Source organism: Protopterus annectens, chromosome 1.part1 (genome assembly GCF_019279795.1).
Source record: "Protopterus annectens isolate FY-2018-M chromosome 1.part1, PAN1.0, whole genome shotgun sequence".
Lineage (NCBI taxonomy): Eukaryota > Metazoa > Chordata > Ceratodontiformes > Protopteridae > Protopterus > Protopterus annectens.
The window spans coordinates 660,721,283-660,748,710 of NC_056726.1; the positions used below are offsets into that span (position 1 = coordinate 660,721,283).

General features: G+C 39.6%; 1 protein-coding gene across 2 annotated transcripts in view; it reads right to left on the reverse strand.

Moving 5' to 3' along the window:
- PHF24 (PHD finger protein 24) overlaps nt 1-27,428 on the reverse strand; it is a 1,962,240-nt gene that overhangs the window by 1,333,686 nt on the left and 601,126 nt on the right. The window contains exon 1 of one of the 2 annotated variants that reach the window (XM_044077487.1): nt 10,524-10,571. The exons of the other annotated variant lie outside the window; for it this stretch is intronic. The gene's annotated coding sequence lies outside the window, so the exon portion shown is untranslated. Of the gene's footprint in view, nt 1-10,523; nt 10,572-27,428 lie in introns of those variants that run through there. 2 annotated transcript variants of the gene reach the window in all.

A 27,428-nucleotide genomic window follows, 5' to 3' on the forward strand; every position in this document is an offset into this window, starting at 1 on the left:
CTAAAAAATATCTCCCCTCCTCTCCCATGCTGCCAACTTTGCAAAAATCTACTGCTTCCAAAAACGGGAACACGGCTTACCATTTTGTGTTTTCCATTCAACCTGTAATACCCAGAGGCTATAGTAGCAGAAAACAAAATATGAAGATCTCTACTACTTGCAGACCCCTCTCGCCCACCACTGAAACCTTCTCAAAGAACCACATTGGCTACCTAACACAGGGAAATTATCTACTAGGCATCTTGATATCCATTGTTCTAACTGATGGCTACTAACCTCCACTGGAAACTTCCCTCACCCCCAAGCAACATACTTATTCTCCAAGAAGAAGGCAGAAAAATGGGATTGACCTTTATAGGCTCCTTTTCAAAAATGTAACAGGAAAAACAATTACCAAACTGGGCACAGATCTATGGAACACACTTCCACTTGAAAATAAAAAAATGATCTCCATGAATTTAAATCAGCCTTTTCCTAATGCCTCTGTAGTGAAATAGAATGTAATTACTACAGTGATAATGCTTAGTAGCATAAAACGGTGCAGAATAAACTACATTATTTACATATAATCTTCTACATTCTGAAACTTAACTCTTACTTTTACACACTGTACTGCATTGAGTATAACAATTATAATCCTATGTATAAACAGTACTACAGCTCATTTATATATACTGCATAACAGATGCCAGTCTACAAAATTCAGCTTTTTTATAAGCAAGTTTTTTTTTTTACTTCCTTGATTTTATTTCCCAGTTCTGGTGTTGCATGTAAGCAAACTGAACATATTCAGCTAGAAACAAGACTCTTTTTGCAAGAAATCTTTAATTTTTAATTTTGCCATGTTCAGTTAGGCTCAAGTATTTCAACCCTCCGTAATTTTGAAATGTCAAAATTGTACAAATTATTGTCTGTGTAAGTGTCTTGTATAAACGTTCTGCTCTATCTTTCATATTTTGTACTTTTGCCTCTGACCAAGGTGATTGCTAAAAAAGGTCCTTGGACCAGTTCACCTACCTCTTTAACAAACAGTAGATAAGGAAATAACATATTTCTATTTGTTCACTTCAAAAAAGTTTGTGGCTGGTCATCTTTTACTTATTCATTCATTGATAAGAATGCATTTATCACTAAATACTGACAAGCTGCTGGCATCTACCTCTAGATGGCCAGACTATTCAGTATCACATTATAAACCAAATATTAAAAAAAAAAAAAACTTATAAAGAGTGATGAGCAACTACCAGAGTCTACCAGGTAATCTGATGTAGTGGCAGAACAGAAGACTGCATTGTTGGAGATTACCAGCCTTCTTTGGAAATGAGTGTGTGTGTGTGTGTGTGTGTGTGTGTGTGTGTGTGTGTGTGTGTGTGTGTGTGTGTGTGTGTGTGAAAACAAATAATGTGAATGTTTATTCAAAATACAGCTATTGTGGGCAAACGAGCACAGAAAGGCATTAAACTCCAAAGAGAGTAGTGAGAAAGGGGTCTGGAGAGCCAGGCAAATGATGCTGCTTGATGGGGTGTCCAGTGTGAATCCTTATTTTGGAGTAAACCCGTACCCAGGGCAGCACTGCATATTTCCTTCATGCTTTAGCGGCCAAACTGCACTTATTGAGCTGTTTATTGATTCATACTTAAGTGTATCGCTTATACTTTAATCTGACTGGCACCAGTGGTATGATTTAAGAGCATATCCCTGGTGGCCATAAGATTTTTAGATTTAAAAGGTATGAATTTTGGTAAGCAATGAAGTGAGTAAAAACATGCATCATAGTTTCTTGTCTGCCATTATAACATTTATAAGTGAATACTATACAATCAAGTCTGCAGACTGTTGCAAACCTAGTCAATAATTGGAGGTCACAATCAAACACTGTACCACACCTGTGAGAAAAAGACCTTATCCATTCTGCCACTCCCATCCCCCAAGCCCCATTTATGCCTCACTTCAGTTTTGCTGATGTTTAGTTATTTATTTACACCCCATTATGTGTGTGGCCTATTTTCAGTGGAGACACAAAGTAGTACTCATACTGTCTAAGGTAAATATCACCCCGACACTGGAGAACTTCTACTCTTCTTAATTTTTATGGAATTGTTTACATCCACCTGAGCTACTACCGATTTATACAGATAGGATCTCATCTGAAGGTCATCACTTCAACAATACAGAGCCCCATTTTGCTGCACGTCAAAGTCAGTATTACAAAATGAATGCAAACACCTGGTGTGGGGATAGAACCCTCAATTTTCCCATCTTCCAGCACTAAAGGCAAGTGTACCACCTGTTGAGCCACTGACAGCACCTTATTTAAGCTGTTCCAACAAGACAACTAGCTCTGATAATATTTACAGAATGAACAAAATGTTAATATCTAGTGTTGCCACCTGTTTTCTTTCTGGAGTATTCAGAAATCAAACAAATTGTCTGTTAGTTCAGAAAACCTTGTACAACCTCCAGTGTTCTGTAAAAAAAAAAAAAAAGATTACTGCAGTTTGTTAAATTATTGTATTTGCTATTTTTTTACAGAAAAGCATAGCAAATCAGCAGAAACAAATCACTACAAATGGTAAAAGGAGGGCATTCCCCCCTCAGCTGATGTGATGATGATGTCACAAAATGGTGAGAAGGAGGGAGGGGATGGTCAGGATTATGAGAGGTGTGAAGAATGTGGCCTTGATCCGGTTTTAGCCAAAAGGAAAGGTGGCAACCCTATTAATATACACTCTCCTACTCTTTGCAGTATTATGAAACTGTATTCCCACTACATTTATTGTATACTTACAGCCTCCAGTCCCCACCTCAGAACATATTCCAAGCTGATTGCAGCAGTGACACAGGATGGGTAAAGATATATACATGTGTCTGTGTGTCATTATCAATGGCACAAAGACATATGTTTAATGATACGTGTCATCACAAAGGCAGCCTCTAACTGCAGTGAAATCTTCATTATTTTTGACTGTAACTTAACAGTGGTTTCCAACTCTGTTGTTAGCTAGTGCTAACTTGCAAATTACAATAAAGCCATCTCCTATGTAACTAACATTAAGCAAGGTGTTTCTCTTAACATCTGTATTGTTTGTTTATGAGCATACTCCCATATTAACAAATAGGATATGTTAACACTCTTAAGATTTTGGTATCTCTTAATTAACGTGGACATTTACTTCTTAAGAAAAAGAGTAAATGGTTGCTCAGCTGATGATGTAGTTCAAGAAGCCGGTCAGTGAGTATTTCAAAGTGTTAATGAACCAAGTGGAGAGGGAAAATTAGACCAGTCATTTTTTTGAGTGCGGAGATAAAGCAGCTGCTGCCCCTCAAAATTAAACTAGAGTGAAGTGGGGGGTGGCATAATGGTTAAGGCCTTTACCTCTCAGATACAAGATACAGGATTTGATTCTGACTTCTTGTTATTGTCAAGTGCAGACTGATTGCCTAGATGATTCTGTGAACGTATGAAGCTGGAGCAGGTGAGTATGTCTATCAACTCCTTCTCCATGTCAGGTTTATCTTGTGCCTCTTCTAATTCCTTCTGTATCATAAGTCTAGACATAGGGACTTTGTTAAATGAAAAGGTTAATGTCATGAATAAGCATGGTTATCACCATATGTACCCATGCATGAGCATAGTTATCACCATATGTATCCATGCATGAGCATGGTTATCACCATATGTACCACTGCATGAGCATAGATATGTACCCATGCAGGAGCATGGCTATTACCATATGTACCCATACAGAAGCATGGCTATCACCATATGTACCCACGCATGAGCATGGCTATCACCATAAGTACCCACGCATGAGCATGGCTATCACCATATGTACCCACGCATGAGCATGGCTATCACCATATGTACCCATGCTATTTGGTCAACTACTTCAATTTTCTGCTTTATTATATATTGCTCATCTTGTGGGCCACTGTTCTCCTTTTGGCTGAAATGGTATGATCTAGATGAACATGTTATTACTGTATTGTTGTAGGTTGACTGTGTTTTTGATGGGTCACTATTAGTTGAGCACTGTGACCCCTCGATAATACTGTATTGCCAATAGCTGACTAGACTCTCTATTGCTGTAGAAGTTGCTTTACTGACTGTACTGTTCTCAAACACTGTGTGTGTGTGTGTGTGTGTGTGTGTGTGTGTGTGTGTGTGTGTGTGTGTGTGTGTGTGTGTGTGTGTGTGTGTGCTTGTGCTAAAACCCTCAGAATTAGTTGTGTTTTCACTTAGTTTTATTCTCCTATTACATACTACTACAGACTGCACCATCCAAACTATAAACAGTACATGTCCAGCACAGCTGTCTATATTGCAATCAAATCCTTAGACAGTGAATCTGACTACATTGTACATAAACCAGCAAAAAAGCCTTCTCACCAGGTCATTAAATTATCAGGAAGACAAAAATCAGCATCCAACAGAAAGCATGAATGGCAGTGATACACAATGACTACTATATTACAAAAAAAGAGAAGAAAAGCAGTAGAAACCATGGTGACTAGCCTTGATAACACAAGGTCTGATGTTCAGATCATGTCTGTTTACTTTTAAATTTTGATACCATACAGCTCCATTAGATAATAAAATCAAAATAAAAATTATTAATTTGCTACAGAGTATTTTTACTTACTTGTTATATGGTTTAATGCCTTTTTTTTTGCATTTACTTAGCGCAGCTGGCAATAGCAGAGTTTTGTAATTCTTCAAAACAGTGCAGTACAGTACTAGTTGCCTTCCCCTTATGTTAATTTGATCATATATCTCATTTCCTCTCTGTTTTCCCTGGCTTGTGTAAGCACAAAATTATCATTTTGTGAAATCACTCCCCTTCAACTATTTAAATTTATTGGTCATCCTACTATATTCCATAGTACCAGAATACAAAAGTGACCACCCCCTTTCAATCTATCTTGCTGTTTTAAAAAATAGTGACTCCCCACTAAAACTTTTTAGACATGTAAAACTTAAGTTCCTTACTTTCACATCTCACTTCTCTAGTGCACACTGCAGTGTTTAGGATTAACCATTTTTTTCATCTTACCTTTAAGCATCCCTGTGACTAGCACTTGCTTTAAAACCTGCTGGAAAGCACTAGGAAGTCTTAAACTGATACAAGCACTCAACTCTCCTTGTTAATAAGGATAAATTAATCATAGGCACTAAACTGCCTATAATTGCAAAGTTAGCTTGCTAAGGTAAGGGAAAACAGCTCCTGTACTTTACAAAAAAAAATCACCAAACCAGGCATGTCCAAGGGTCAGCTTCCTGTGATTTCTCCTGTCCACCTGGTGAATCTGAGAAAAGTGGGGCAATGCAGCAATTGTCTCATGTACACAGAGAACCCTCTCCTCCTACCACCCAACACTACAACCTGTGAGAGATGCACTTACATAGCCAAACTGGAAGCAAAGCTCTCTCCACCCAAGTTTGTGCTAGACAGTCAGGAGGAGAAGGTTAACACCCGCACTACACCCCAAGCAACACATGGCCTTTCTAAACCCACGCCACCATAGAAACACTAAATACACATATGCGGAGGCCCTTAACTTTAACCTGCCCAAGCAACAAGGACATCCAAAGCGGAAATGCAAACACCAATCACAACCAAAGTGTCACATAGCTCACAACACCAGTGTGCCAACCAGCAACAGCCCCTAAGGCAAGACAATGTACCTAACACTTTAGCCACAGGTGACTCTATAGTCAGGCACACTGATGTCCCACTCACCAGGCTGAACAAGGAGAAAATTACAGTCAGCTGCCTGTCGGGTGCCAGGATCTGCTAAATAACACATGCCACTTAAGTCACTCCACAACAAGTACAATTATGACTCTGTCACTGTCCATGTTGGAGTGAATGACTTGAGACGTACCTCCCTGGACTACATGAAAAGAGACATGAAAGAGCTCTTGGATCATGTGGCCCAGGCACGTATGACCCTAGCCCTGAGTAGCATCCTGCCTTTGCCCAGAATGATACCACAATATAAGGACAAAATGACTGACTTCAACAAATGGCTAAGCTTCTGGTGTCATTCACAGGGGATCCAGTATCTGTCTGCCTGGGATGACATGATCGACAGACCATGATGCTTTGCCAGAGACGGACTGCACCTGTCACCCCTGGGATTCAGGTTACTGGCTAAGGCACGTGTCACCCCTATAGTGCATTTTTAGGCAAAGTTCAAAGGACAAAACCACCACCATAACAGGTACAAGCATGCAAAATTTGTAGGTAATGTTACTCAATGCTAAAAGTCTAAACCTCAAAATGCACTCTCTCGAGGCACTCCTATAAATGGAGAACATCGATACCTGAGACCTGGATCAAGGCACCAGAGAGCACCCCTGCAATACCAGGCTACAACTCTTACCACACTTTACGGCCACCAAATCAGGATCAAAATACTAAAGATGGAGGAGTGTCCATATTCACCAAGGATATTCACACCACCAGGCTAGTTGCTCAATACAATGCATCTGAAATTCTCCAGGTGCAACTAACACTAGGTAAGACTGCAATCTAAATTGTAGCTGCTACAGATCCCCCACCATGCCCCGAGATTCTCACGACACCTTTCTAAACATACTGGAAAATATTAAGATACAACCAAACACCCTAATACTGGGTAACTTCAACTACCCTGCCATTAACTGGGAAAACTACTTGTGTACCGACACCTTTGCCCAACGGTTCTTGGAATTCATAAATTCCAATGCCCTGGATCAACTAATCCATTGTCCCACCAGGGGCTCCAATATCCTAGACCTGGTCATTACCAACATGGGAAATCAATGCTCCACACCTATGGTCACTCCCTCGTTGGTCAGGTCAGACCATAAGCTAATCACCCTTAACATCCACATCCCACCCCCACCCCCCACAGTAAGGAAACCTCCATAAAAGTCTTCTCCAAAGCCAACTTCATGCAACTCAAGGCAGAAGTGACAAACTTCATGACACCCATGCAGATGGGAACTGAAAGTCTTACACTAAGGCACTGTATGAGCACATTCACTCATGCATGAATCGTGCCATCTCAAATAGAACCAAGATGCTCTCCTCCAAAAAATGTAGCCAATCTGGTGGTCCCCTGCCATAAACAAACTTTACAACAAAAGGAAGAAACTGTTGCAGAAAAGAGGAAAATGCCAGGATGCAAAAAACTCCCTTACCAGCCTCAGTAAGAAGCTGAGATCCCTCAAAATCCTCCAAAGCTAGTTACGAAAATAAAATTGCCAAAGATTCCAAAGACAACCACAAGGCATTCTATAACTATGTCAAGAATCTAAATGGCAATGCTCAGATCAGCTCTGAGCTACAACAGAATGGCATTAAATATAGTGATCCCAAGGATATTGCCAATATCCTGGCAGATCGATTCAGTGCCAACTTCACCCCCTCACCCCCTAAATGGCCCATCTCAATACCAGAAGATTGCCAAATTCTGGTAATAACAGCCACACAGGTAAAAAATGCACTCTCCAAAGCTAAGAATACAGCATCCATGGGACCAGATGACATCCTGGGCTGTGTACTACATGAACTACAAAATTAACTGGCACCTCACCTAAGTGTCATGTTTAATCATAGTCTCACCTCAGGCTTCATGCCCTCTGAGCAGCGCACAGCTACAGTTATCCCACTCCACAAGGGGGGATCCGGGAACTACCACCCTATCAGTCTGACAAGCCTGATCTGAAAGGCCATGGAACGTATTATCATGGAACTTATAAACAAACATATTACCAACCTTCAAACACTGGACCCCACCTAGTTTGGGTTTGTGAAGGGATGATCTTGTCTCCTGAACCTGATTGACTTCTTTGAATCAGTCTCCAAAGGCATGGACGAGGGTAAGGTGGTTCACACAGCCTATCTGGACCTTGCCAAGGCCTTTGACATCATCCCCCACTCTGGAATCATAGATAAACTTACTAAGCTGGGCATTAATCCCTACGTCACTCGATGGGTTGCCAACTGGCTTACTGACAGAACCCACACTGTAAAAGTAGCTGACTTAAAATCCAGCTCCAGACAAGTGACACATGAAGTACCTCAGGGTTCAGTCCTGGGACCCCTCTTGTTAGGCATCTACTTCTCTTAAGTACAGGCCAATACTAAGGGACTCTGGCTAACAAAGTTCACAGATGACTGCAAACTGGAACCATTATTGAATCTCCAAATGATGTGGATGCTCTACAAAAGGGCCTTACAGAAACAGATGCTTGATGCCAGAGCCATGGGCTCAATGCCAAGAAATATATAGTTATCCCCTTTGGGAAAAAAAATGTACCCGTGAATTACCAAGCAGGTGGCAGTACACTAAACACCGAAAGTGTGATAAGAGACTTAGGGACATAGGTGGACAGTGGTCTCACCTTCAATAACCACATCACCACAACAGTCAGGAAATCCTTTTATGTGGCACACCTCATCACTAAGGGCTTTTCCTCCAGAAAAAAGGAGGTCATTGTCCCAGTGTACTCATCCCTGATTAGACCCATTATAGAATACAACACCCCATTTGGTATGTACCTCTCAAAACACTTGCAACAACTGGAAAGGCTGCAGAAATACCTCACTAAAAGAATCACAGGCCTAAAGCAGATGCCCTATGCTGACTGCCTTAAAAAACTCCAGCTATACTTTGTTGCATATCGTCTACTCAGAGGCGATCTCTGCTTAACATACAAGGCCATGTCAAACCCAGAGCTGTTGGACATGCTACACTTAAAGAAATCCCAATCCCTCAAAGCCACATGCTCCAGGGATCTAAACCTTGTCATCACAATAAACAAAACATGCTGGAGGGATAGGTTTCTGACCCAGAGACTCCCTAGATTCTGGAATAGACTGCCCATACATGTCAAGCAGAGCGCCTCTTTGGCCCGCTTAAAAAGGAACCTTGACGATTGGATGGGAGAAAGGAAATTCACCCCGGGGATCATGTCAGTCGTCCTGCTAGACAGGAGTACAGGGAAGTAAATAGTTTGGGAAGAAATAGCCAGGGGATTGTTATGGTTAGGCTTGTATAGGCCCTAGGGCCGATAGCCTAGTACCAACCTATGAACCTATTACAGTAAAAGTGCAAAACATATTTATTCATTTATTTACATAATGACAGTACTTAAAGGAGTATATGTGCCTTTCTATATTTAGATCCTTACATACAAATCCTTTCTTGTTTAGATGTTTGTCTTGTCGATAATTCAAAAATGTCATTGAGTAAGCTTTTTGCTGATTAATATAATATGTGGTTGGATTCGCTGACTAGGGTTTGACTGTAACATAGGTAATCAGATAAAACTTTCTAAGCACTTTTTCTAATGATAGAAAGGTGCTTAGCAAGGTTTCCCAAGTCCCGTTCACTGCTGTTATGCTGTAGTCTAATGTTAGAGCATAAACAGCAGCCGTCAAAGAACAGGGTTGGTGAAGCTGAAACAGCTTTAAAAGCTGTAATACACTTCACGCTACGACAAGTTTTTCTGAGCACCAATATAAAGTGCGTTAAAGCTTTTAAAGCAATTAAGGGATCAAAGATACGATTTACTTCTGTCTGCTTGACAGAAACCATTAGGGTGGTATGACTTTCAAAACAGTACAGTACTTCAAGCTCTTACATTTTATTATTATTTTTCTCTGTATTTCACATTTCATCAGGGCAGTTGAAACTATATGTACTACAAAAAGAATTCTGTGACATCAGTAAGTGTATTACAGGTGTCAAAGCTGTACCATGTACAGTGCTGATACTTTTTTTTTTTTCCTCTGTCTCAAACTAGTAACATGTGCAGTAAGAAATGTGCCATGTACTACACACAATTTTGTGTACCCAAGTAATTATATCTTCAAGAAATGGATGTCCACATTCTCCTCTCGAGCTTCACGTTGCTGGGTTCTCAAGGCAAATTTTTTGTCATCCAGTTTTTAAGCATATAACAATTTACTTATGCTAAGACAGTCATAATCCTCTATAATGTTACTGTTTACACCTATGTTTTCCTACTACCTGCTTGTAACTACCTGCACAATTTTTACCTCACACCTTGGTAACACATGAAATTATTTCTCTCTGGATCAGCATCTTACCTTATTAACAAATAATAAACAAATACACCCATTTGACAATTTCAGTGCATTACAGTTTTAAACATATCAAGATAACAGTAGCTAAAAAGCATGAACTGTAGTACTCTCTTTCAGGATTCCTTGAGTCCAGTACTTGCTAAAACAAACAAATATAAACTACACTCTAAGAAGGAAGTTCATTAATGCAGAGCTAGTTCTCTTATGTGATTACTTGAAACTCAAAGACTATTTTCCAGAAAGCATTTCATTGTCTAACATTCTGTCACGCTCTACTTGCTTTAGCTCCAGAGAGTCCATATCTGCTGGAATGAGTGAATTATGTTTCAGAATGACTTCACAAGCATACACAGATGGCTGGAGAATGAATATATGTTTGTCATATTTTCTCCAGTGCCAGAAGCTATGGGAATAATGTACCTTAGCCAATATCTCAACGTTGTAATCTGTCTTTTCTGGGTGCTCTAAGGCACAGAAAATGCAAGCAGCGAATTCATCCCTGAAGGAACAAAAAGAACGAATCATCAGTTTTCTGAAAGTCCCATTAGGTAACATTTCTACAGCACTTGTTATTTTACAGCCATAAGCCTTATGTTCTTGGTATTCATTCTACACAGCAAAATATGTACCGCAGATAAATGTTACATTCTTCAAAGAAATAAAACAGGTATTTTTTCCCTTTGACCATTGTAAAATCTGTAAATGTTCTCCGTTTATTTATTTTATGGATCTGTAGTTTGCTAAATGGATTACAGGACTGGTACTGATCCCTTTTCAAACTCATCCTGCTTCACAAACCAATACAAAACATACCAAAACACAAAATAAAAATCATAAAAAGCATAGTATAATCCAAGAAATCATACAGTTTCATTTTTTTCTGCTTTTACCTTAGTTCATGTTTTCCCTCTGGTCAGATATTTCTATGTCCTAGATTTTTAAGCATCAATTCAATATTGTTGATATCTAAAACAGTAATAATTACTGAGTAGGTATACCTTTTTAGAAGAGAAATACTTTTTCTATTCAAAAAGCAGAGAGATACATTTTCCTAACCATAAATAAATCCCCAAAACTGCTGAAATGTAATCAACATAATAGATGGCTGGGAATTTTGTCTGTATATCTATATATCTATCTTTTATATATATATATATATATATATATATATATATATATATATATATATATATATATATATTAGATAGATATAGATATACAGATATATAGCTAGATGTAGGAGCCTAAATTGAAATGTCAAAATATTGGCATCTGAACTGTTGTCGACTAAACATTGACAATCTACAGAGCATGAGTATGCAAAATAAAAAAATATATATTTTTTTGTAGGGGGGTGATCTCCTCTGCACCCACACATCACCTATTTACATTGAGAGCACACAGTCCCCTGGAAAAGGGCATATTCTCCTAAGTGTGGAGTGATGATCCTGCACACCTGTCGACCATCTGTTTCTGTCAACCACAGCAATTTAACTGAAGAGATGTCAATGTTTAAACATTTGGCTCAAAAGTGCCCAAACCATGTACACATATAGGAATACAGAATTAGGGGATAGCAGGTTATTACATGAATTGGTTTAGCTGTCAGAATATGACAGCTATGTATCACACGTAAGTTTCCAATTCTTACAGTATTTATCACAAATATTCCATTGTTTTCTTTCCCCTCAAGCATCATTTCATGTAATGCATTTCACTATTCTCTACTTGTGGTAATCCGTAGTATGTGACAACTTCATTTCACATATTTTTTTTGTCTGGAAGGGAACTAGAACAAGTTACTGTGCATGTCACCGAGTTAAACGTTGGTGAAGATTCGACAGAACAAAAACAACCAGTCAAACCTTTTTTTTTGCAGGGTACAAGACCCCTTCCACGTCCAGTGTGGGTGACAAACCCCACAATCCTCCCAGACTTATATATACCAATTCCATACTCTCAGCAGCACTGGATAAATGACAAAGGTCGCACACAGTGTTATTGCTGCTGTTTTGCACTAGCAGTGATTTTCTATGGATAAAAGTGATTGGGAACACATCTGAGCTGTCTAATTTGATCAGCTGAACATTTGAAGCTCTCTATAACATTATTTTACCTTATGAACAAGCATCATTATGTAGGCATAAAAGGATATTATGTCTTGTATTTTACGGTTGCTTGATTATGATTTAAAGCATTTTTTGTTGATTCAGGAACATATATTACATACATACAAATATTTCAAGCACGGGCATTAAAAGCCCTTCTAGCTTGCCAATATATCATAACACTTGTTCCCATAATGTGTCCAGGCTGTTTTTAAAAATATCTAAACTAGCATTTGCTTTAATGTAATTAGGTAGTCTGTTCCATGCATCAGCTAGTCTGCCAGAGAACCAATTAGTACACTTCTCATTCCTATAGAATCTTCTACATAGATTGAATGATGATTCTCTAGTACTTTTTGATAACCCAAAACATTCCCAGAGGTAGTTGTCTCTAAATGCCCTATATACTTGAATAAGATGTCCTCTATAAGAGGCACTGTATAAATTGAGATATTTTAGTCTTTCATAATAACTTAAATTTTCACATCAATGGATGCCCTTGGTGTATTTCCACTGTACTCTTTACGGTTTACTCATGCTTGTTTTCTTATAGGGTTTCCATATTGTTATTCCATACTCAAGTTTAGGTCTAATGTAACCAACAAACAATTACTTCATCATTTTTTATTTCCTAGACTTTACAAGTCTTTTTATACAACCTATAGTTCTATAACTATCATTAACCAATTGTCTGATATGATTAGAAAACCTCATAGCTGAATCTACCCATATACCCAGGTCCTTAAATGAGTCTACAGTTTCAATCATTGTGTCCTGTATTGAATATTTACCCTTCAGTTTATTTCTCCCAAATCTCATATGCTTAGTTTTTGATGTATTTATCAGCACATTATTCTCCTGTGCCCAAATGATCATTTTAGTCAAGCTATTTTGCAGACATGCCCTATCTGAAACACATGTAATCAGTTTACCCAATATCAGGTCATCTGCATATAGACTATAGAACACCTCAGATGAAAAAGTTAGGTCAGAAAGATACAATCTAAACAAGTAATAGCCTAGGGCAGAGCCCTGTGGGACACCCTGACTGTAACCAAGGATTTCACCTGTCCACTTGCTGTATGATACTTGCCATGTCCTATTTATAAGCCATGCAGTTATCCATCTTATCAAGAGTACATCAAATACCTAGTTGTACTAATTTATTGATCAGTGTTTTTTGTATGACCCTGTCAAATGCTGAAGTTAAATCTATATAAATTACATCACAAGACAATTTTTCATTCATAGCTATTATATTGTTATAGAACATCATTAGCGTTGTCGCCTCACAGCAAGAGGTTCTCCTGTTCGATTCTCGGCTGGAGCGCCTACTGTGTGGAGTCTGCATATCCGCCCTGCGGTTGAGTAACGTATAAAGACATGCAGGTAGGTGCGTGTGTGAATGGGTGTGCCTTCTTTGAAGGTTGGGCATCGGGCTGGCAACTCAACACCGTAAAAATTCACTGCCAAACATTAGCAGACCGGAGTTCTGCTATGGCGACCCCTAACTGGGAAAAGCCAAAAGACAAGTAAGTAGAACATCATGTTACAGGTGGTAATAGATCTGTTTTCAAAATATGCATGCTGCTATCAATATATATATATAAAATGATTTTTACTCCATTTATATGTTCTATGCTCATTGTACAAAATATATAATTTTTTTTTTATTATTTTTTATAATTTTTTACTATGTATTTGGAGCTTTTCTCCCCGGGCCTCCACTGAAAATGGTCACCTTGATTCCAGTTGGACTAACCCAGTAAACAAATGGAAAATAAATAAAATAAAAATTGTTTTAATCCTGACTAGCTCCTTTCTATAATTGTGTGCCACACAATACTTTATACTACATACAATCTGTGACATAATTGTTAATTTAGATACTTATATAAGTTTAATAATGATGAATGTATAACTTGCTTGACTGAACAGAGTCTGTAAACTGTTTGCAACATATATTGATATTATGATTTTTTCTGTATTATCTTTTCTGTATGTTGCATTTGGAGCTTTTCTCCCCAGGCCTTCGCTGAAAATGGATATGTATTCAGTCGGACTATCCCAGTCAACAAATGTAAAATACATAAATAAATATGGTTTCAAGTTCCACCCTATCTAGTTCTGACAATAACTTATCCAATATTACCTTCTTCATTATTTTTCCACAACATGAAAGTAGACTTACGGGTCTATATTACTCTGGATTTGTCCTACTCCCCTAAACATAGTCTGCAGTATGTTTTGTGATACTCAGTAGTTTTGTTTGAGTGCCAATTCTTTTTCTGATTTCCGGAGATTTGGAGTTTTACTACTTGCAAGACTTATTATAGGGACACTTTAGTATCTTTATATCATGCTGGTAGACTTGGGTCTTAATTTGGGTAGCTTAGCCTGGTGTGTGTGTGTGTGTGTGTGTGTGTGTGTGTGTGTGTGTGTGTGTGTGTGTGTGTGTGTGTGCGCGTGCGTGAGCATGTGTTTCTGTATATAGGTTTGCTGACAGACTGGAATATCCGGGTACCTTCTTGCAGCAGGTAATCTGGAAACAAGAGCACTTCACATTATGCACTTATAGAATGGCTGTTGGACATCATGGATTAGTGTGATTATGTTTTTTGCTGTTGTTGTTTTGAGAAAACTAATTGATTAATTTACTTCAGCACTGATGTTGGTATATGCATTTTCATGGAAGGGTGGACAAGATTTACTGAATATTCTTTATACTTTAATGTGTAAAAAATAACATGAAATGTCCTTTTTTCTTTCTTTATTGTGTAATGTACTTTTCATATTTTTAAGACTTTTGTACATTTAGGCTAATATGAGTAGATTTTTTCTTTTTATTTTCTGTTCATTCCATTATTAATTTGTGTTCCACAGCCATCATCTACAACTTTCTGTGGAGATCTGTTAACGTTTCATGAATTGTAATAAAGGCAGATGACTCAATATTAATCTGCATTGTTTTGAAACTTAATTTTAGTTGAACATTTACAGATTATTTCAGATGCTACCATAGGTTCATAGGTAGGTACTAGGCTATCGGCCCTAGGGCCTGTACATGCCCCAGCCAAAAAGGTACCCTGGCTTTTGCCACCCAAGAAAATGATTTTCCTGTGCCACTGTCGAGCAGAGCCACAGAAGTGATCCCCAGGGTGAATTTCCTATTTCCCATCCAATCATCAAGATTTTTCTTGAAGAGTGTTAATGGGGAGCTTTGTTTGATATAGATAGGCAGTTTATTCCAGAGTATGGGAAGTCTCTGGGAAAGGAATCTATCCCTCCGGCATGTTCTGTTTATTGTGGTGAAAAGGTTTAGGTCCTTAGAGCATGTAGCTCGGTACCAAGGGTGTTGCTGTGGCTATGGTATCTGAACATGTAAAGTTCAGGGTTTAGATTTACAGCATATTACTAATGGTGTTAGTTTATATCTGTTGTAGGTTTCTATATGTATGGTTATTTTTAGACTTGAGTTTCAGCATAGTTTTTCTAACAATTGTTGAATAATTGAAGAACTGTTGAATAGTGCAGTGCCTTTACTAATTGAAAAGGTCTGACCAAGTGATAATTTGCAAAGACTGAATCAAACCTTAAAGTCATCCGATATCCTTTGCAGTTCTTCAAAAACACACACATACATATACAAAACCATTTGTGCTCTGAAGCTGTAGCAAACTGCTTGCTACAAATGTAACAAGCAGCATGCTATTGCTAAAATACCACACACAAAGATCCTTAGCCATGATCACAAATGCAGTATTGGCACTCCTTTCAGAATGCTAGTACACTACTGAGCATTTGGCATCTGCCAATTGTGCAGTGGGTTAATTATGAGCTACAGATGCATTTCACTCAGACATCTGTTGGCAGAGCCTGCAGCCAGTTTATAAAGCTAAAACCAGATGGTACAAAAAGTGTCAAGCCCTCATTTCCAGCAGAAAGACATTAGGTAAGCAGATGCTAAACTACATTCCTTTATTAGCCGTCCAGTATACATGATGATGGCTGAACTATCTGGTTGAAGTCTCAGTTGCGAATATTCCCACTGTGCTGACCCAGGCTGATTCACACATGTAGCACTATCAGCCTAAGTCTACCTGTACTGTCATCTTTTACATGCAGCAGCATTATTGATGTGTCCCCTATGACCAGTATGATGATGTAATCCATTACCACTTTGAACAAGAGTGAACTTACAGCTACGATGCATATCTACTCATAATGGTAACACCCTGTTAAGTCTGAGCATTGTCCGTAATTTTGTAATCAGTCTCCTGTACACAGCCAACATTAATTACGCAAATGTTTCTGGGTCTTCAAACTATCACAGGACTGTCCAAATCATCTTTTTAGGACCTTATTATATGTTTCTCTGTGCCCAATTGTACTATTTCCTCATCTGCAGCTTAATAACATGAATACACTTAAAACTAATAAAATAACAAAGACTTCAGACCAGTAACAAGTGGAGTACCACAGGGTTCGGTCCTGGGTCCTCTCCTGTTCAGCATCTACTTCTCTGAAGTGCAGGCCAACACAGAAGGTCTTTGGCTAACAAAGTTCACAGATGACTGCAAACTGGAAGCCATAATAGAAATCACCTAATGATGTAGACATTCTACAAATGGGCTTCACAGAGACAGATGCTTTGTGTCAAAGTCATGGCCTCAAGCTCAATGCCAGGAAGTGCACTGTCATCCCCTTTGGGAAAAACTCAGTACCCATGAACTACCACATAGGCGGTAGCTCACAAAACACTTAAAGTGTGATAAGAGACCTCGTGACACAGGTGGACAGTAGTCTCTCCTTTGATAACCACATCACCACAGTAGTCAGAAAATCCTTCTACGTGGCACACCTCATCACAAAAGGGTTCTCCTCTAGAAAAAAGGAGGTCATTGGTCATCTCTACTCATCCCCCATCAGACCCATTATAGAGTACAATGCCATGATTGGCATGTATCTCACAAGACACCTACAACAACTGGAAAGGCCACAAAAATACCTCACTAAGAGGATTACCGGCCTCAGATAGATGCCATACGCAGACAGTCTCAAAAAACTCCAGCTTTACTCCGTCACATATCACCTACTCAGAAGCGATCTCTGCCTAACATACAAAGCTATGTCAAACCCAGAGCTGTTGGACATGCTACACTTAAAGAAATCCCATTCTCTCTGAACCACATGCTCCACGGACCTAAACCTTCTCACCACAATAAATAGAACATGCTGGAGGGATAAATTCCTGTCCCAGAGACTTCCCATACTCTGGAACAAACTACCCATTCCTGTCAAGTAAAGCTCCTCACTGGCCCTCTAAGAAAACCCTTGACGACTGGATTGGAAATAGAAAACTCACCCTGGGGATCACTTCTACACCACTGCTTGACAGAGGCACAGTAAAATAATTTTCTTAGGTGGCGAAAGCCAGGGAACCTTTTTGGCTAGGCTTATATAGACCCCAGGGCTGATAGCCTAGTACCTACCTATTAACATATGAACCTAAAAGAACGCACTCCAAAGCAGAAACTGGACTCTGCAACTTTTTATTGCGCACTTTCATTAGTATTACACTTGAGTTAATCAGAATAGAAACAATTAGCTGACAACTTCCTCTGCAGCTTCTTCTCCACCATTTGCCACACTGCAAGCATTGCGTCAGCTATGCTGCGTCCTGACCTGAATCCTAACTACTCGTCTCCTATCTCATGTATGTCCAGCACTTTTGTGTGGTCTTTGTTTTGTTACTCAGTAATACTCAGGAAACTTTGGGTTTTACAGCTGCACATAATCTACAAATATTATAGAAGGCATAGAACACAATCTGGTGATTTATCACAAAGTTAAGAATAGCCAATCCCACTGACTCACTATCAATGTAACTGCAGAGCTACCCATCAGACATGTAGTCACCTTCCTTATATCCATCTTGATATACAAGGTGCACACTCTCAGTCAGCATAGGGATGTAAACTGTCTGATAATCATCATGCAATATACCAGGGACCTCAGACCTTCCGCACCCTCAGACATCTCTCTCTCTCTCTCTGCCACTAATATATATGCTGAGGCTGCAAAGACAAGGTCTGCTCCTTCACTGGGGCCCTGATTTGATACTCTTTCCCAGGAAACATTCATTAATAATTCATGATGTCTGAATCCACCACTCAGCTTGGGACATTTCTCAAGCAGACAACTGAAGGGAACTGAATAGGTGCTACAACATAGCTAGAATTATTGCAGTCTTCATAACTGCAAACAGGTTTGCCTAGTACAAGTTCATACTGTGTCAATGAATATCATTTAGAAGTGGAGTACCATATTTTTTAAATTCTTATAAAGCTATCTTAATACTACCTTGTGAGAACCTGTCTCTTATTTGTAATGAGAGTTATTGTAATAAGGTTGCAAATGATAAAAACAGCCTTGTGTTCTAGGTCTTGTATGTAAAAAAAAGTCCATCTGCATCTTTTCAGTTACATTCTATAAAATAAAACATATATCCCATAAAAACACAGTTACCATTTTTTATTATTTCCATAGTTGTCAACACATTTCAATATGCTCACATTATTATATCATAGTTTCCATAAGCAAGACTTACATTTTAAACAGTATTAAACCCATACATATTCATAACAATTTTATTGAATCATTTAATAAGACATACCTTCCTCATTATCCGTGCTTTTAACTTCCATTACATCCTCTCTCGTTTCACAACAGTCTCTGTCACTCTTCAATCTCTTCTTCTTCTCATTTACTGACATTCAGTTTATTGTGTCTTCCTTTGTGTGCCTTGTGTATGTCTTATCCCTTAACTAATCTCTCAGATTATATGTAGCATTTCCTTTTCCCATTTTCACTTCATCTGTGACCTGTTTTGCTGTGCTTCCCATCTATTTTTCCATTTCTTACATCCTCTGTCCAACCCCTCTCTCCATCCCCTCTCTGTCCAACCTCTCTCTCCATCCCCTCTCTGTCCAACCCCACTCTCCATCCCCTCTCTGTCCAACCCCTCTCTCCATCCCCTCTCTGTTCCTAAGTCCCACCTCATTCAGCCACACTTTCATCTCCTCCTTTGTGTATTCCTCCCTGTTCCCTTAATTCCATGCTGGTGCTATTTTCCTTCTAACTTCCACCCCCACTAGCTATTATTCCATGATTTCTTTTTCTTTAAGCAATTTCAAACTTGCGTTCTCAAGTCCAAATAGACAGAAATGCCATAAATCTGGAATCTCATTCTGGAATACCTTACTCCAAATTCTCATAGCTGCTTAATTTGCAGACATGGCTACCATACATGTAACTGGTCTGCATTTTGCCATACATGTCTCAAAATATCCCACAAAAATGATGTGATGTAATAATATCTAGGATAAAATATATGTCTTTAAATTCTATTTGATTCTACATGCATCCTGGTTGTGATTCTGTGAACAACTACGGAATTGCAGAGTATGGCATAATTTAGTACAAGACAAATCATTATAGCTATTTCAGTATTGAAAGTTACTGGGTAAATAGTATATCAGTTGCCAAAGATATGAAATGGTGACATAAGCTTTGTTACTCAAGACCAGCTGTCTAAAATAAATGTTTACTTCACTGAATACACATCTCAAAAAATGTCTCTCACTAGACAAGCATAGAAATGTTACTCTATAAAATTACTTATGAGGATACTCTGTCCGTTACTCAGTGCTAACCACTCCAACCTCCCACACACCCCCACATACAACAAAAAAAAATACATGAATTCCAGGATATCGATCAGTCTCTAGAGCACAATTACTAAAGTATAGAAATAAAAGCATTGCATTACAGAGAAATGCACTATGATAAATCAGAATATTCCCATTGTAAGATGTATTAAGACATTGAACCGTCAATTTTAAACAACTAGCGCTGAGTGAGCAAGGTCCTAGATAACGTGCTGGAGGGGGTATTTATCTGTGTTACTGGACCGCCTCTTTTCCTTACCTGTCAGATTAGATTAAGCCTGTGACAAATGATTTGGACACAAACTTTATACTGGTGATTAAGTCATATCTGTATCATACAGCAGAAACAAAATCACATCATGGTGATAATTCTGTCAAATGAAAGTCTAAATGTGAATCGAGATAAAGGTCAGCTTACTTCTGCAAAACAATGATCTTCTCAGATGATTAATTAATGTTTCCTTGAAGAATCCTATCTGCAAAACATGCACTACATGCTAAGAATATTCTGTTACAGGATATACAATCTGCATAGCAAAACTAATGCAGCTCTAACATACCTCTTGTCATTTTATTAACATTTACTTTGACAACATGTTTTTGCCTGCAGTTTAATTTGCCACACTTCTCAGATCTTTGCGTGAACATATTTGCATACAGTTAGAAGCTTGTATCACAGATTCCCCTAATAACACTACCCAGTCACATACCCACATGTCCCATTTTCACATACTTAAGATACAACCATGCAGTTAACTCATTAGTACCAACTGGTGTGGAATGTCACACTTAAAAGCATAATATGAACAAATGAAGTATTTTATGAAAAATAAAATCTATCAGAACTGTTCAACTAGTACTTTAATAAGTAAGTATCTGTTATAGCAATAACAGTCAATGCATGCACGGTCTTTATATTATAATGCACACAAAGTGAGGGTTATATTTTTTGCTAAACTTTCATAAAAAAGTTGTAATACCTTGTAAACTATACAACCTAGATGTGTATTGTTAGTATACGTTTGTTAATCAGACATAAGCTTTGACATGACAGCAAAAAATCCTCACTGGATGGATTATTTTTTGAGATATTTACAGACATATGAAAACAGATGCTTGATTGTATAATTAGTAATATAAATAAAGTACAGTTTTGTACCTACCATAAATGTAGATGTTTGAGTGTTCACACTGCTGCAGTCATTACACTTGGGTTATCCTGCCGTCAGGCGGTCCCGCAGTTGGCCAGAGTTCCAAAGTCTTGGTCCGGCGTCGGTTGCTGTCGCTTCTTCCCTGACGTCAGTGTGCCAGGGGTATGCAAGATGCATCCGACGCCATTTTCTTCAGTTTTTCCTGCCCCAGACGTCAGGTGCCCCCAAGGAGATAGGCAATACATATAGCTAATACAACATATATATAAAATAAAAACAATACTTTCAGTTACAAGCAAATACATCACAAAGGTTGTATAGGATAGAAAGGAATAGATAAGTCCAGCTAGGACAGAGGGGATGGAGGGAGGGTAACATGGACTGCAGCAGTGTGAACTGTACTATGTTCATCGTGTTACACTGCTGCAGTCATTACACTTGGGTAGAATCCCAAAGCTAAGGTTGGGTGGCTGGTCTATAAAGAATTAGGATTGGCTATGAGGCCCTGCAGAACTGCAGTGGCAAATCCTGCTCTGGATTTAGAGTAAAGAGGCAAGTGGTAATGCTTGGTAAAGGTGTGCACTGAACTCCAAGTTGCAGCCTCCAAAATTTCCTTGGTTGGTACTCCTCTGAGAAAGGCTGTTGAAGTGGCTGTTGCTCTGGTAGAATGTGGCCTAATGTTATTAGGCACTGATTTTCCATGCTGTGTGTAGCAGTAACGAATACAGGGTCCTATCCATTTGGAGATAGTTTGCTTTGAGATAGCCTTGCCCTGTGATCCTGCAGCATATGCTACAAACAGTTGCTCAGTTTTTCTGAAAGCTTTTGTTTTGTCCAAGTAAAAGTGTAGCTGCCTGTGTATGTCCAAAGAGTGCAGAAGTTTCTCCCCTTTATTCTGGGGGTTTGGATAAAAAGTTGGCAAATGGATGGTTTGGTTAAGAGCCACACTAAATACCACCTTTGGCATAAAGGTAGGGTTTCTGCTTAAAGAAACCCTGTCCTGATGAAAAATAATAAAAGGTTCCACTGCCATTAATGCCTGTAGCTCTGAGACTCTTCGTGCTGAAGTTACTGCCAGCAGCAGAGCTGTTTTCCATGATAAAAAGTTTAGATTGGCTGTATTGGCTGGCTCAAAACGTGGCAGGGTCAGTTTTTCCAAAACAAAATTGAGGTCCCAAGTTGGTGTTGGTGCTCTCCGGGGCAGTCTTATGTTTTTAGCCCATCTGAGGTACTGCTTTAGCAAGGGATTAGAGAATAAAGGAGGATCCATGTTGTAATGTGCTGAAATGGCAGAGGCGTGGATCTTAATTGATGAGAAGGATAGGCCTTTGTCCAGCATCTCAGTTAAGTATTGTAAAATCTGAGATATGTTTGGGACAAGAGGGTCAAGGCTTCGAGCCTGGTTCCAGCCGCAGAATCTCTTCCATTTTTCCGAGTAAGATTTCCTGGTGCCAGGCCTCCTGGCCTCCAAAATGACATCCATAACAGCTTTAGAGAGAGGTGTTGCCTGTTTGACTAATGAATCTGCCATGCAGCCAGGTTTAGAGTTTTGAGCTGGCCATGCAGGATCTGATTGTTTTGTTGAGTCAGAAGGTGTGAAATTTGAGGTAAAATCCATGGTGGGCCTTGAGCTAAGTTCTTTAAGATTGGGTACCAGTGCTGGCATGGCCAGTCTGGAGCAATCAAGATCATTTGTGGTTTTTCTTGTCTGGCTTTTAGGAGTACCTTTGTAAGGAGAGGCAGTGGTGGGAAGGCATACACTTTTAGGCTTTTCCAGCTGAATGAGAGAGCATCCACTTTCCATGCTTGTGTGTGGTAAGTCCTTGTGCAGAATTTTTGTAGTTGCCAATTCAGTGGGGAGGCAAAAAGATCTATGTCTGGGCATCCCCATTTTTGCATTACCATGCTGAAGATTTGTGGATTCAATTTCCATTCGTGAGGTTCCATGATATTTCTGCTTAGATCATCTGCCAGAGTATTTTTCTTTCCTGGCAGGAATTGTGCTTGCAGATGAACTTGATAAGTTAGAGCTGTGTTCCACAAGGTCATGGCTTGCCTGCATAGGGGATAAGAATGAGTGCCCCCTTACTTGTTTATGTACCACATTACTGTGGTGTTGTCTGTCCTTAATAATTGTCCTGGATGCAGAAGGTCCTTGAAAGCTGTTATGACATTTTGAATAGCCAACATCTCTTTTTCATTGATGTGAAGATGCATTTGGTCTGTGGTCCACTTCCCCTGAATACATTTTCCTGCCATGTGTGCTCCCCAGGCGTAATCCGAAGCATCTGTTAGAGTCAGCCTGGCTGTGGGTAGAGTGAAAGTCTGACCCTTGTTGAGGTGACATGCCTGTGCCCACCATCAAAAATCCTGTTGTAGGCAGGGAATTATTGGTATTACTGCTTCTAAGCTGTGAGAGTGTTGAGTCCAAACACTTTTTAGGTACCATTGTAATTTCCTCATATGCAGTCTGGCATATGGAATTAGTAGTATGCAGGATGCCATGAATCCCAGGGCCTGCAGAATTTTTCTTGCAGGGAGATGGGACTTCTTTGCCAGTAATTGAGTCAGTTGTCCTTGTTTGTCTGGCGTGAGATAAGCCATCTGGGCCGTTGTATTTAAGCTGGCACCCAGGAATAGAATCTGCTGTGAGGGCACTAGTTTTGACTTCTTTTCATTTACTGTGTACCCTAGAGAAATTAGCAAGCTTTTTACAAACGCCAGATGCTTTAGAAGAATGTCCTTTGTCTCTGCTTGAATGAGGCAGTCGTCCAGGTATGGATATATTTGAATTCCTTTTTGTCTGCAAAATGCAATTACTGGTGCCAGGCACTTTGTAAAGACCCTGGGCACAGTAGATAAGCCAAAGGGCAGTGCAGGGAATTGGTAGTGCATTGTACCAGCTTAGAATCTGAGGTATCTTTTGCAATTTTGTCTGATAGGGACATGCAGGTATGTCACTTTGAGGTCCAGAGTAACAAGCCAAGACTTCTTGCCCAGCATGGGAAGAAGCTGCTGTAGTGTCAACATTTTGAATTTCGGAACAACCAGGTAAGTATTTAGAGCTGAAAGGTCTAGTATGGGTCTCCAGGCTTTGTCCTTTCTGGGGACCAGGAAGAGTCTTGAGTAAAATCCTTGTCCTTGTTCCTGCTGTGGTACGTTTTGAATAGCTCTCATGTCCATGAGGGCTGAAACTTGTTTTTGAGCCTCTGCCCATTGATTTTGTGGCAGGTTTGGCATTCCTTTTAGCCTTGGTAAAGTGTGAAAGTGGAACCTGTAACCTTGAGACACAATATTCAGAACCCATTTGTCTTGGGTGATTGTTTGCCAATTGAGAAAAAAGTGCTAGTTTTCCCCCTAAGGGGGCTGCCAAAAGGGAAGTGCTTGGCGTAAGAAGGGGGAAGTCATTGGGACTGTTTCCTGTAAGGTTGAGACTTATCCTCACCTCCTTTTGGGGTTGAGGTACCCCACTGTCGTTGTCTGCTAGAGCCTTGGGGTTGAGATCTGCCTCTTGGGCATCTGTATCTGCCTCTCTGTGGCCTGACACTGGAAAGGACCAATTCTTTGTAGGCCAATTTCTGCTAAATCGAGGTGGCTGTACCTGTAAGAAATATTTGACTGTTTGCATAGATTTAGCTTTATCCTCCATTTTCTTTAACACCTCTTCTGCCTTAACACCAAACAAGGTATCATGCTGTAAAGGAGCATCCAATAAGTTTGCCTTAACATGGTCAGGTAAACTCTGTTCTTTTAACCAAGCATGTCTTCGAATCACAGAACGTGTAAGTGCGGCTCTACAAGAGGCCTCTAAGGAATCAAAACCACATTGCAGAGTATGTTTTCCCACCTGTTCAACTGCATGCAATACATCCTGTATTTCTTTATAGTCAGGAGCTTCTGAGCTTGCAAGCATTTTCTGTTTTAACTGAGCCATTAAATATTGTTGGTACTTAAGCATGTGAAACTGGCAATTTAGAGCCCTTACTGCTAAAGTTGCAACTTTCTTCCCCCATCTATCCAAAGCTCTGGAATCTCTGTCAGAGGGTACTGGATTTTTTGCAATGGAAGCCTTAACCTCTTTTGGACCCTGGGAAATAGTTTCTGGATCAGCAGAAGGGTTTTTATAAAGAAACTTGTGAGAGTCAGGGACTCTATAATATCTATCTGGCTGGGCTGGTGCAGGGTGCAAAGAATCAGGAGATAAGCTGGATCCAGAGAACACATCATCCACAATATCTAGCACAGGTGGAATAGCGAGGGGCCTGTGCTGAGGCAATAAAAGGAAATCCCTGAGCCTTTTCTTGGATTCTGAATAATCCTGACTTTCCCAATGGAAATGCTCCCTCATGGTATGTAAGGTTTCCCCAAAAGAATAATCCTCAGGAGGAGAGGCTGAAGGGAAAGATTCTTCAGCATCAGAGTCTTCATAGGGGGGTAGAGAGTATCCCTGGTCTGAAGAGGAACCAGAGGAAATGGAAACCTGATCAGAGAAATCATAGTCTGTATCCTGCCTAGGCCTTTCCTCAGGAGGGGGATAGGAACCCCTGATTAGAGTAATGAGGTATTCGGCCATTTTAAGCATCTGCTTCTTAGGCATGGAGGACTGTCCAGGAGAATGTTGTACTTGCTTCTTTGTCTTTAATGGTGTTTTTGTCTTGGCTGTTGCTTTAATGGTAAGTTGTGAAGGTCTGAAAACACCCTCAGAAGCCGATGCCTGCTCAGCAGCTCTGGACCCATCTGAGGGATTAGTTTCCGTAGGCCCAACACCTTGAGTTTCCAGAGGCCTAGTTGTCTCCACGTGGGAGACAGAGGCAGCCTGTGGCTCTGAAGTAGCGGGTGTCAGGGGCTGCAAAAGCACCTAACTGAGAACCGGCGAACTGGCAACTGGCCTAGAAGAGGCTTCGTCATCAGTTTTGGACCTCGGATGCCTGTCCTTATCCTTGTCTTTGCATTTTTTCAGAATTGCGGTCGTTGGTTGATCCGACGGCATAGTATAACTGAACCTTCGGCCAAAGTAGTGCAAAGCAAAATCAAAACATCGGTTTATAGTGCGTTTGTTAAATCTAGCACAAAACCGACAACTAGTGACATCGTGACCAGGGCCTAGGCATGGAATACAGTAAGAGTGGAAGCCCTTATGAGGTATTTGCTTCCCACAAGAAATACAATTAACTTTTTCTGACATTGGTCTGAGGCAAGAAAAAAGTTTCCCCAACGGGGTACTTAGCTTTATTGAAGACTTCGGATCTGAAAGTCGACTTAGAAAATCTCAGGAGTCAGCCATCTGGCACTTGCGCACTGCTTTTGCTTCGGGCACCGCGCAGCAAGACTGAAGAAAATGGCGTTGGATGCATCTTATATACCCCTGGCACACTGACGTCAGGGAAGAAGCAACAGCAACCGACGCCGGACCAAGACTTTGGAAATCTGGCCGACTACGGGACCGCCTGATGGCAGGATAACCCAAGTGTAATGACTGCAGCAGTGTAACACGATGAACATCAACGAGTATCTGTCAAGATGTGCAGTTTACACAAATATCAGTGACAGCTTTCTTCACCAATATGTAAGGTTTCACCTGATGCATGCCATGCAGTAGTTTGTAAGTAATTTGTTTTTTGAACTGCTAAGTGCATATGGAAATATTGCTTACTGTCATAATTACTAACAAAAACTTACAATATTTCCAATATATTGTGATATAAATGGATATAGACAATGAATTTTCCTGCCTCTGACCATAGCATTTCACATCATATTAGTCAATAGAATGCAAGTCTCTTGGTTATGAAAATATGAACATAAAAATATGAATAAGTAGGGAACAGTGATTCATTTTCCTACTGTCAGACATCCTACATTAACAATATTAGTGTAATTTTGTTAAATATCCCTTGCATTTTGTAATACTGCCTATTATTAGCTGGTAAGTCAGTTATTTAAAGAAGTAAGACCCCAAAAAATGTCTGGATTCCATAAGGAGGTATGGGTATTAACTGGATAAATATAGAAAAGGCACTATACATTGAACAGCCAAAACATCATATGACTGTTGATGAAATCACACTTTCTTCTCCAGTGCCATTCAGCTTGATAGCATATAGAAGTAACACAGATACTCTGAGGTGTTAGGAGACAATATGATGATACGGCTACTGTGATACCCACACAAACAATGAAAGGGAAAGAGAAACATCTTATGGGCAATCCTGACAGAACAGCACAGCAGGAACTACTTTTAGTGATACACAAAGTCGGTTAATATTTATTGTATACTAATTGGGAAATTAGCATTGACTGGTGTATTTTTTTTCAAGGAAATGTACTACTTTTTGG